The sequence below is a fragment of the Nannospalax galili genome, unplaced genomic scaffold, assembly GCF_000622305.1.
Source record: "Nannospalax galili isolate Female #2095 unplaced genomic scaffold, S.galili_v1.0 scaffold525, whole genome shotgun sequence".
In the NCBI taxonomy this organism is placed as follows: Eukaryota; Metazoa; Chordata; class Mammalia; order Rodentia; family Spalacidae; genus Nannospalax; species Nannospalax galili.
The window spans coordinates 3321275-3331251 of record NW_008353937.1 but is presented as its reverse complement, the minus strand read 5'-3'; the positions used below and the strand labels follow the sequence as shown (position 1 = coordinate 3331251).

General features: G+C 48.9%; 1 protein-coding gene across 1 annotated transcript in view; it reads right to left on the bottom strand.

Annotated features, from left to right (window-relative positions):
- Positions 1 to 9472, bottom strand: part of Col22a1 (collagen type XXII alpha 1 chain) — a 214016-nt gene extending 204544 nt beyond the window's left edge. Inside the window, exon 1 of the mRNA XM_029554999.1 lies at positions 9417 to 9472. The gene's annotated coding sequence lies outside the window, so the exon portion shown is untranslated. The remainder of the gene's footprint in view (positions 1 to 9416) is intronic.
- Positions 9473 to 9977: the final 505 nt, after the last annotated feature.

The following is a 9977-nucleotide window of genomic DNA, read 5'->3' as shown; positions in this document are numbered from 1 at the left end:
ATAAAAAAATAAAAAGCAGGAAGGGAGGGCTGGAGGGAAGGAGAGAGGGAGGGAGGAAGGAACCAGAGGGAAAACAGAAGAACTGAAACTGGAGCATGGTAGCCAGTGCTCAGCAATCACTGACCGAGAGCAGACTGGAGACCATGGAGGTAGCTGCGGGAGCCCAGGTCTCAGACAGAACTTGACAGAATTTCCTATCTAAGCATCAGCGAGAAAATGCCTGGGAAAATAAGCAGAGCCTTTGACTCCCAGAGGTGGGAGCATGGCACCTGACACCCTGAGCCCTGGGGTCAATCAAAGACAGGGACACGTGGGCCTGAAAAACGTATATATTCAAAGGACTATGAGTGAGACACCCCAACTTTGCTGAGATCCTAGAAGCTCCTGATTCCATTTTGCGCATTACAACAAATCTCCTGGAAACTAAAACAACTAAAGCTGCTGAAGGAGGGTAGAAAGGCGAGAAAATGCCTGGGAAAATAAGCAGAGCCTTTGACTCCCAGAGGTGGGATCATGGCACCTGACACCCTGAGCCCTGGGGTCAATCAAAGACAGGGACACATGGGCCTGAAAAACGTATATATTCAAAGGACTATGAGTGAGACACCCCAACTTTGCTGAGATCCTAGAAGCTCCTGATTCCATTTTGCGCATTACAACAAATCTCCTGGAAACTAAAACAACTAAAGCTGCTGAAGGAGGGTAGAAAGAAGGAGAGCAGGATCTGTACAGGAAAGGAACTTGGAAGGCAGAGGACCGCTCCCCTGAAACCGAAGGAAGCTAGGGGAAAGCACAGTTTTCAGGGCTCAAAGGAAAGACCTGCTGAGCCGTCATTTCATATCCAGCAAAAACATCTTCCAGGAATGAAGGCAGAAGGAAGACTTAGCAATGAGACTAGGAGACCTCCGCTCACAGACGCCCTGAAAGGGCTGCAGGAGCAAATTCCCTAAGCAGAAGAGAAGCTATGTGAGAAAGAGCCTGGGGCTCTAGGAAGGAGGGACGAGAGAAGGGAGAGAGAAGGGCGCTTCTTGGGAGTCTCCAAATCACCTAACAGCTTCTGGGAGAGGGAGGCGGTTTTCTTTAGAGGTGTGAACCCTGGCAGCTTGACAGTGCTCCAGGGCATGGCCACATTTGGAGAGCAGAGTATTTGGACAAATGGTCTCCGTGGATTTTTTTTTTTTAAGAACACAATGTTGAGTGAGGACAGAAGTGGGAGATGGACCTGGGAAGAGTTGGGGGGAGGGGCAAAGATGATTAAACTACAATGAATGAAATTCTCAAAGAACTGATCATTTTTTTAAAAAATCACTTAATGAAGTAAACGTTACCTGGTACCGTACTCAGCTTGTAGAGAGGTAATCCTGAAGATGGGGTTTGTGCTGTAAAGTAGCGAAGAGAGAGAGAAGCTAACTGAAGGAGAAGGGGCTCTGTACTCAAAGTTGTAAAACGGCTCTAAAGGTGGTCAGCAATACTTCAAATACTTAAAACAGCCGCCGGAACCGCAGAGCTGGCCTGGTGACATGACACAGGTCCATAATTACAGCCATACTACTAAGGAGACTGAGGCAAGGGATCGTAAGCTCAAGGCCAGCCTGGACAAAACGTATTAAAAAGTTTTATTGAGAGATCAAAGGGGAAATTATAAAAATTGTTCAAATAATCCACAAGAAGGTATCAAACAGAAGCTGCAGCATTAGGAACCAAATGAATAAAAAGGTTAAAAAAATGATAAAATGGCAGACTTGGACCCCTTCAAACAGCACAGAGTACCCAGGCAGGGTGGTGCACACCTTTAATCCCAGCACTCGGGAGGCAGAGGCAGGCAGACCTCCACAAGATTGAGGCCAGTCTGGTCTATGTAGTGAGTTCCAGCCCAGCTGGGGCTATAGGGGAGACCCCAAAGGGGAGGAAGAAGCATGGGTAAAAAAGAGTACATGAGCACTTAAAATGGCCCCTCAGGAACTTTTCCTTCTGCCCTCCGGTCCCCCAGGTGGCTGCATTTATTGGTAACCTTGCAGTCAGTTGACAGTGACATCCCCTGCTTTGTTTTCTCCATTTACAAATATTTAATAACATAATAAAACATCAGCTAAACAAAATAAATATATACATATATATTTAGATAGTGAAATTCCAAGCATACACAAAAATTCATTTAAGAAAAACAGTGTGAATAGGCATCATCTCTGGGTGCTGGATCCTCCTGTTTTATTTTTGTAATTGCCAAGGGTTATATCAACAGTGTACAAGAGAAGACAGAATAGAATCCAGGCCTGACTGGAGGGCAGAGGGAGAGAAACATTTGTTATATGTGCTACATATGCTCCAGGCCAGACCCTCGCACGTGTGGTAACTCCTGTAATCGTGTCCCTAGGAAGTCCCCAAAGTTAAGTTGTGTCCTCAGAGCCCAGCTGACCTGTCCACCAAATAGACTTTAGCACAATTCAGTGAATATATCAGTGAATGAATTCCAAACTCACAGCTTCAGTAATGGGCAGGTTTATGAATAAGAAAATGTGTCATCATTCTGTAAAAAATACGGCTGAGCTGCGTCACCTACCTAATTCTGTCTGGGCTGCTCTAACAGAGCCAGTCCACTAGGTATCTTAGGAAACAACAGGGACTTGCGACTCACAGTTCTGGAGCCTGGAAATCCAAGGTCAGGGCACCAACAGATTTGGTATCTGATAAGGGTTATGGCCTGTCACAGAGGGCTGTGACCTCCCTATGTGCCACAAGGCAGAAGGGGTGAGGGGTCTCTCAGTCCTCTCTTTTAAGGATACGAAGCCCATTTAAGTGACTTCCATGTTCACGGAATAAGCACCTCCTGAAGGCCTCATCTCCAAATACCATGACACCATCAAAATGGGAGCTATGTTCAGTATATGGATTGAGGGGGGTGGCACGTGAAAGACAGAAGGAGTGACCAGTCATCCCACCCCCATTTGTTAGAACAATGATTCAGCCTCTTCTTCCTCTCCTTTCACCTTTGATTGACAACTCAGTACAGATTTCCCAGAATTACCCTGTTCAACCTCTCGCTCCAAAGGCTGACTTCCAAAACCCATCAAGACATTCTTTCCGTGCATCCTTCCAGAGCCAGCATGACCATGGCACAGACAGGAGGGTGGCCACCCTCAGCCAGCCCCTCCATCAGCAGGAGGAGACATGAATGGCTCTTCAGTGTTCACTAGACTCCACCGCACCCAGGGCCCCAATATCTCTTCACTGTCCACTAGACTCCACCGCACCCAGGGCCCCACGCCCCTTTCTTTCTTGTTCTGCAGCACGGAATCCTGCCTAGTTCATTCACAGGCGATCAGCTCCGATTACAGGGGCTTGAGGACACAGGATATTTCTGTGTAATATATTTTGAGAGTGTCTGCGCTGGTGAAGCAACACATATAAATAGTGTTCCAGCCTCTGTGCTTTCCCAGTGGGCTCCTCTTTGTCTGGGGTAGAGGAACCAGAAGACAGGGCCTGTACTGTAGGATGGAAGTGCAGTGGGGAACTCTCAGGTCCCCACGGGGCCACACTGACTCTGGCTCAGTTCTGCCTCCATCTCTCTCTTCTGTGGGTAGAGTTAGTCTCTCTTAGCTTTAGTCACCCCATCTGCAAAAAGGGCAGATTAGGGGCTGGAGACACGGCTCAGGGGTTAAGAGCACTGGCTGCTCTTACAGAGAACCCAGCCTCGGTTCCCAGCACCCACATGACGGCTAACAACCATCCATAACTCCAGTTCCAGGGGATCCTCTGTCCTCTTCTGACCTCTGCGGGCATTGCATGACACAGGTGCATGTACATACATGCAGACAATACACTCATACGCAAAAACATTTTTTTTTAATTAAAAAGCATGTAGTAAGCAAAGAACCATTTTCATAGTCAGAACTCAGGGCATTTCACCCAGGTCCTGGATTTCCCCAACACCTGCCATCAGCTGGAGCTTGCCTCCGTTCCTCTTATTTACCCTCTTCTCTCGGATGTCTCCAGGAACGGCAGCTCACTACTTCGCAAGACACTACGTGCAGCTCAACATTCGATAAGGCTAGAGCAGGAAGTGGTTCCAAGATGGGAGCCATCTGTAGATGAGGCAATTGGAAAGAAGAGTCCTGTGCCTGGTCTTAGAGAGCACTGGGGCTGATCCCAGGACAGAGCTGTTGCAGGACCGCACTCAGTTTCCCAGGGAAGTCTGAGCCTTGGACAAAAGCTCACCTGCCAGGACCTGAGTATGTCACATTTGTTTGCTGACCAGATAGTGCTTACCTGGGATGGAGCTCAGGGACACCTTACAAGGCTCGGGAAACCACATAGCTATCCAACAGAGGAGCTGAATTCAGAAGATCTTGTGACGTTGTGATCACTGACACAGCCCAGGCTGTAACTCAGGCCCCTAGGCCCAGTGGTGACCTCTACATGTCCAGGATACCAGAGTGCCCAGCAAGCAAACAGGGTCCTCCCTAAGCTTGTATGCCAGGCTCACTCTGGGCATGGCCCATGTCAGCATGCATTTCCCAATTTCAATGTCTCATTGACTTATGTTACCTACAATGCAAACTAAATTGCAACTTTACAAATCTATCATCTACTACGACCCAGAAGTTTTGTATAGGTTTCCACTGGAGAGGTGCTTGGTTATGACCATTTTTACCCTGTCCTTTCCACAAAGTCCCTCAAGCACCCAGCACTGCATGGGCGGTGGTTCTGAGAGACGTAACTCAGAGCTCATGGGCTGGAAAGAGTCATTGTCTGGTGGCACAAACAGACACACCAACAGGTGCTTACGACAGGCGATAACAGAGGTAGGTGCCGGATGGGTCCCTGGGACATACATTTCCAACAGCGTGGGGACCTCCCATCCAGTTTCCATTCTGCCATCAACACTGCCTACAGGGGAGAGGGTCAGAGCACTGCACCCCAATGTGCTTAGAGCAAGCATCAAATCAGGCAAACCCAAAGTCATCTAGGGACGCCTCCCCGCAGCTAGGCACTGTGACATATGTGTGTCTTCTTGTATTTGCCAGCTGTTGTTCCAGTACTGGATTTGGATTGATGTGTGTGTTTGGATACAGATAAGGCTGTGGGAGGACATTAGCTAGAAGGTCACTCCTGGGTAAGTGGAGGCTAAGATACAGGAGTGTACCTAGTACTTTTCACAGCATGCTCTATCGCCTGTATGGCTTAAAGCACTCGTAGAATACTTCCTAACTGCCACATTTGCCTTTTAATGTGAATTATGTATGTACACCTTCATGAGATACATAAATGCATACATTTATCTTCTGTTCATTTATGTGAAATATGTACACTTATGGTGCTAGAGAGATGGCTCCCTGGTTAAGAGCACTGGCTGCTCCTGCAAAGGGCCCAGGTTCAATTCCCAGCACCCACATGGTGGCTAACAACTGTCAATAACTCCAGTTCCAGGGGAATCCGATGTTCTCTGATGACTTCCACGAGCATTGCATGACACGGGTGCACTTACACACATGCACTTAAAAAACAAAATATAAAAAAGAAATATGCACGCTTATGTGGAGTGCTAATGCGTGGGCCCTGTGCTAAGTCATGGGATGGAATATCCATGTGCCTCAGTGGACCAGTCTGCAGAGAGCAGCAGCTCTAGAGCACATGGAACTCAGCCTCAGAATCAAGAAGATGTAATTTTTTGTTTTACAGAGCTCAAAAGTATTTCGTAGGAAAGGGATTTAATTTGTTCTAAGCACACCTAAAATTATGCAATTAAGACTGACAGAAGTTTCAGGGAGAGAGCACTCATGTGGACCAAGAAAGAGTGTAACCAAGTGTCCAACAGGACACCACAGGCTGCCTTAGGAGAGTGCTGCCCTGTCAAGTCCACACAGGCAGCGCAGTGGATTCGGGCCTTCGCAAGGACACTGTGCAGAGGGCCACAGTGGGTGCCCTGCGGTGCAGAGGGCCTCCTGCAGGAAGATTTGTTGGCAGCACCCTCTGGAGTCAGCCAAAATTTTCAGTGATGTTTGTATTTGTTTCTGTTTTATATTGCTTGACTTCATTTCACTGTGGTAGGAACCTGTAACACGAGAGCTGCTCTCCGGCCCGACCGTAAGTGTAAACATGGCATTGTTAAATCTGGCACAACACTGGGCAGTTCATCTCCTGAGCTCAGTCATTGTAACTGATTCTCACAGGCTGAACTGAAGTTTTAGACGTGGTTTTAAAATACGATCTCATCTGACTTAGTATTGTGGTTTGTTTCTCTTTCTTCTTGTCTTTCTGGTACCCCTGCAATTTGGCTCCTGGGCAGATGAGGCCAGATGCCATTGCCCAGCATCCACTATTGTACCAACACAGGGACAGCTTCTCTTTAGAGACAGTGCCAACCGAAAGATGGTGTGAATTCTGAGTTTTTTGTTTTTGTTTTTGTAGTATTATAATGTCTACCAGAACACAGCCAGAGTTAGCTAGAAGTTGTGATCCTTAAGGACTGGGGGTGGACAGAGGACAGCAGGTGGAAGGGCACAGGCCATCGGATGGGGTTTGTCATGGGCCTCTGCATGGCCTTTGGCAAAGTGTCTTCAGGACCATGGCAGGCAGGTGGAGTTACGCTCACTCACACATTCCCTGGGTATCTGCCAAAACTTCCTTTGTGTGCATCCATGGCACTCTGGCTTTTAGAGTCCTGAATGCTCAGTCCCAGTGTGTCCTGAGAAGCATTACTGCATCATAACCTCTGACCCAGAAATCCTATTCCGTGGGATTCATTCAAAGCACATCCTTGCCCAGTCAGCGGAAATCATGTTCCCAAAGATGCTCAAGGCCGCTTCAAGAGGGCACAGCTAGCCAGGGAGGCTCTTCTACTCTCTGGGGGACATTCAGCAACAACCTAAGATGTTCTTACTTGGATCAAAGAGTGAGTGACTGATTTCACTAAGAAATGAAGCTAAGGGGTGTTTGGATCATAACATGGAGGTGTTCCGGTACAAAGGAGGAGATCCAGCCTGGCTTCTCTACCTCATTTGCTAATTCTGTCCCCCAACATACACACATGTGCGTACACAGACACACTGTATATATACTCACAACACTGAGTCCTGGCTGGTAAGATCAAAGGGCTGACCTCTTGGTCTTGGTGCCTCAGCAGACCTGTACTAGAGACCCAGCTCCACCCTGCAGGTGAAGCAGGTAGGCCACCCTCCTCTCCAGATCTGTTTTCTCGTCTGTAAATGGGAAAACTGCACTCCTCCCATCTCAACAGATTGTGCATCGATTTTTGTCAAGGAACTTGGTGTGTCTTCAGTTTTTGGATCGACTGGTTAAAGCAATCATCAGAGACCTTTCCTATCCGTGTGGGCCTTCCTTATGATGGGGTCCTTTCAGGTAGCAACAATAATGTAGGCCTGTACCGAGGAAACGTTTCCCCATCAGGAGAAGGACTTTGGTCAACACGAAAGTGGCCTTTGAATTGTTCTCTCTGCATGCGTTTCCCTGTCCTAAGCTAATTCCGCCCCCTCATTTATAAACTAATATGTGGATAAACACAGGCCATTCAAAGTCCAAGCCTGGGTGCAGGTCACTTATAGTCTCAGCCATAGCAACCACATACCCAGGTTCGCCTCCCTCAAAGCAGAGGCAGCAATAGCATTAGAGTGAGAGGCAGGAAGAGATTCAGGGATAGAGAAGAAGGATGCCAAGCTAGGGGGAGCCCTTAAAAGCTCACCTGGTCCATGCACCCAGCTTGACCACCCCTTCAAAAGCACTGAGAAGGGCTGTCCAAACTCTGTGTGGATACCTCCTTTAGCGAGGGATTCACTGCCTAGCTAGAGTCAGCTGCATGGCTTTTTCAACTGACCCAAGATCCAGAGTTTAATGAAACTACCCCACTAGCCCTCCAAAGGACAGGCCTGTGCCTCTGCCTTGGGGCACCCCAGAGCACAGAGGCCACCTGTCTTTTCCTCTCCATCACAGACCTTCCCATGATACTATTCATCTTTTCACGCATGTAAACTTTTTGTTCCCAAGACATCTCCTGAACTTACGTGCCCTCTTCTGTGACCCTCTTACAGTGGGTTCAGAGGGAGAGGCTTGACCTGGTCATCTGGTCATGGCCGGCACACTGCAGGGTTATCCCAATGGCCACAAATGACTGGAGAGTTCATGCCTGCAATAGTCACTGCTCGTCAGCCTGGCCAAGGGAGACTTTGCAGAGAGTCTAGGATGCCATGGATTGCGTCTATGTACCACACCTGAACACTTCACAGTGGTGAGTAATTAAAACAGCTAGAAATATTCAGTCCCTATGGTGGACTGGCCAGTGGGTCACTTACTGCGATTTTGTAGGTATGAAAACATCTGAGAATGTGCTGAAACTTTGAACAAATCCCAGGAAAACAAGAAACAAAGACAATTCTGCTACAAAGATTCCAAAGGGCCCATGACCAGGGTCCCCTGGACCCCTGGAGTAAAGTTCTTCATTCCTCTCGACCTTTCTCCCAGCAACATAAGGGTGGTGATTTCCTGTGGTCTCTCTGTAGCAGAGTGCCAAAGAGGGCTGGCACAGGCAGGAAGCCTTCCACAGCTCCCCAGGTTTGTGAGGCAGAAGCAAGCTAAGATAGCCATGCCCTAGACAGCTCCCTTATTATAAAGTTAACAGATCAGAAGCCTGGAGAAGAGCTTATTGGAGCAACTCTGAACTAATCTGAATGAGATCTGCAGACTTGGTCTGTGGCTTTTCAGAACTTTCCCAGGTCTATGTCAGCTCCAGGCATACTGGAAGATAGAGCAACCCATGTCAGCAAAGAAACACCAACTCAGGGGGTGAAGGATGCCAGGGAGTGTGGTGATCTGGGGCATTCCACACACACACAGGTCCTCCATGCCAGAAAAGCGGGTCTGCTTGTCACTGAGGAATCTGTCCACACACAAATCAATCCAAGTTAAGCTTCATGAACCAGAACCCAAAACCTGGTCTGCCACACAATGTGATATTCAGAAACAGACAAAATCACCTCTCTATTCTAGAGCAGGACCAGTGGTATCCTCAGATAAGAAAAGACCCCTAAATTTAGACCAAGAAGGAGAACTCACTTGTCCATCTCTGACACACCGAAAGGAGGCCATTCTTCCTCACTCCACCTCCCCAAGGTCCCTTTCGCCCCTCAGAGGCTGGTTCATCTCAACAGCTCTCAGAAGAGCAACTTCAAATGGATTCCCTCCAACTTGCTCCACTGCTCCTGAGAATCAAGCAGGTACACTGTGGGATTTCATCTCCCTCCTCAAGTTGAGGCATAGCTTGTCAGCTCCCCAAAAGGGCTTCATCGGAAAGTGGAGCAGGAAAGAGGGGTACGACGCCACAGGACTCTCCATGGTTCACACACCCTTCACCCTTCACTGGAGTCTGTACCCTTGGCATAGGCAGCAGACAGAACTGGCCTTACCTGTAGGGAGGTGCACAGGAGGTCGGGCCTGGGCTTCTGTCCTGGGCCAGGTGCAGTGTCCAGAGAAGACTTCAGTCTCAAACAAGCCCCTCTTGGGGTTCCCCTGCTAGAGGTCACCCTGTCTCCCTCCAAAACCTAGCAATTCGATGTCTAGGCAAAGATGGGGTAAGTCTTCCCTTAGGCCAGGGGGGAGAGAGGGAGAGAGGGAGAGGATGGGAGGGAAGGAGGGAGGGAGGGAGGGAGGGAGAGAGCACTTGCTTTCAAACTAGTAACTAAATGCCACAGTTAGAGGGCAGGGATGAAACTTACTGGAATGCAAAGTGTGTGAGAGAGTGCAAAACAGAGACGGGCAGGCCGGTCCTGGGGAGAAGCCACAGCCCAGGGCTCTGCTGCCCTGGAACAAAGCTGTCCCTGGCTCCCCAGGGGCAAACTGGCTGGGCGCTAGGATTTCCCAGCTAAGAGCTCCAGGAGCTGGGCGGAGCCACGCGGGGGCGGGGTCCTGAGAGCTGGTACGGGCGGGGGGGGGAAGGGGCGGGTTCATCCCGAGCCCGGGGGGGGAGG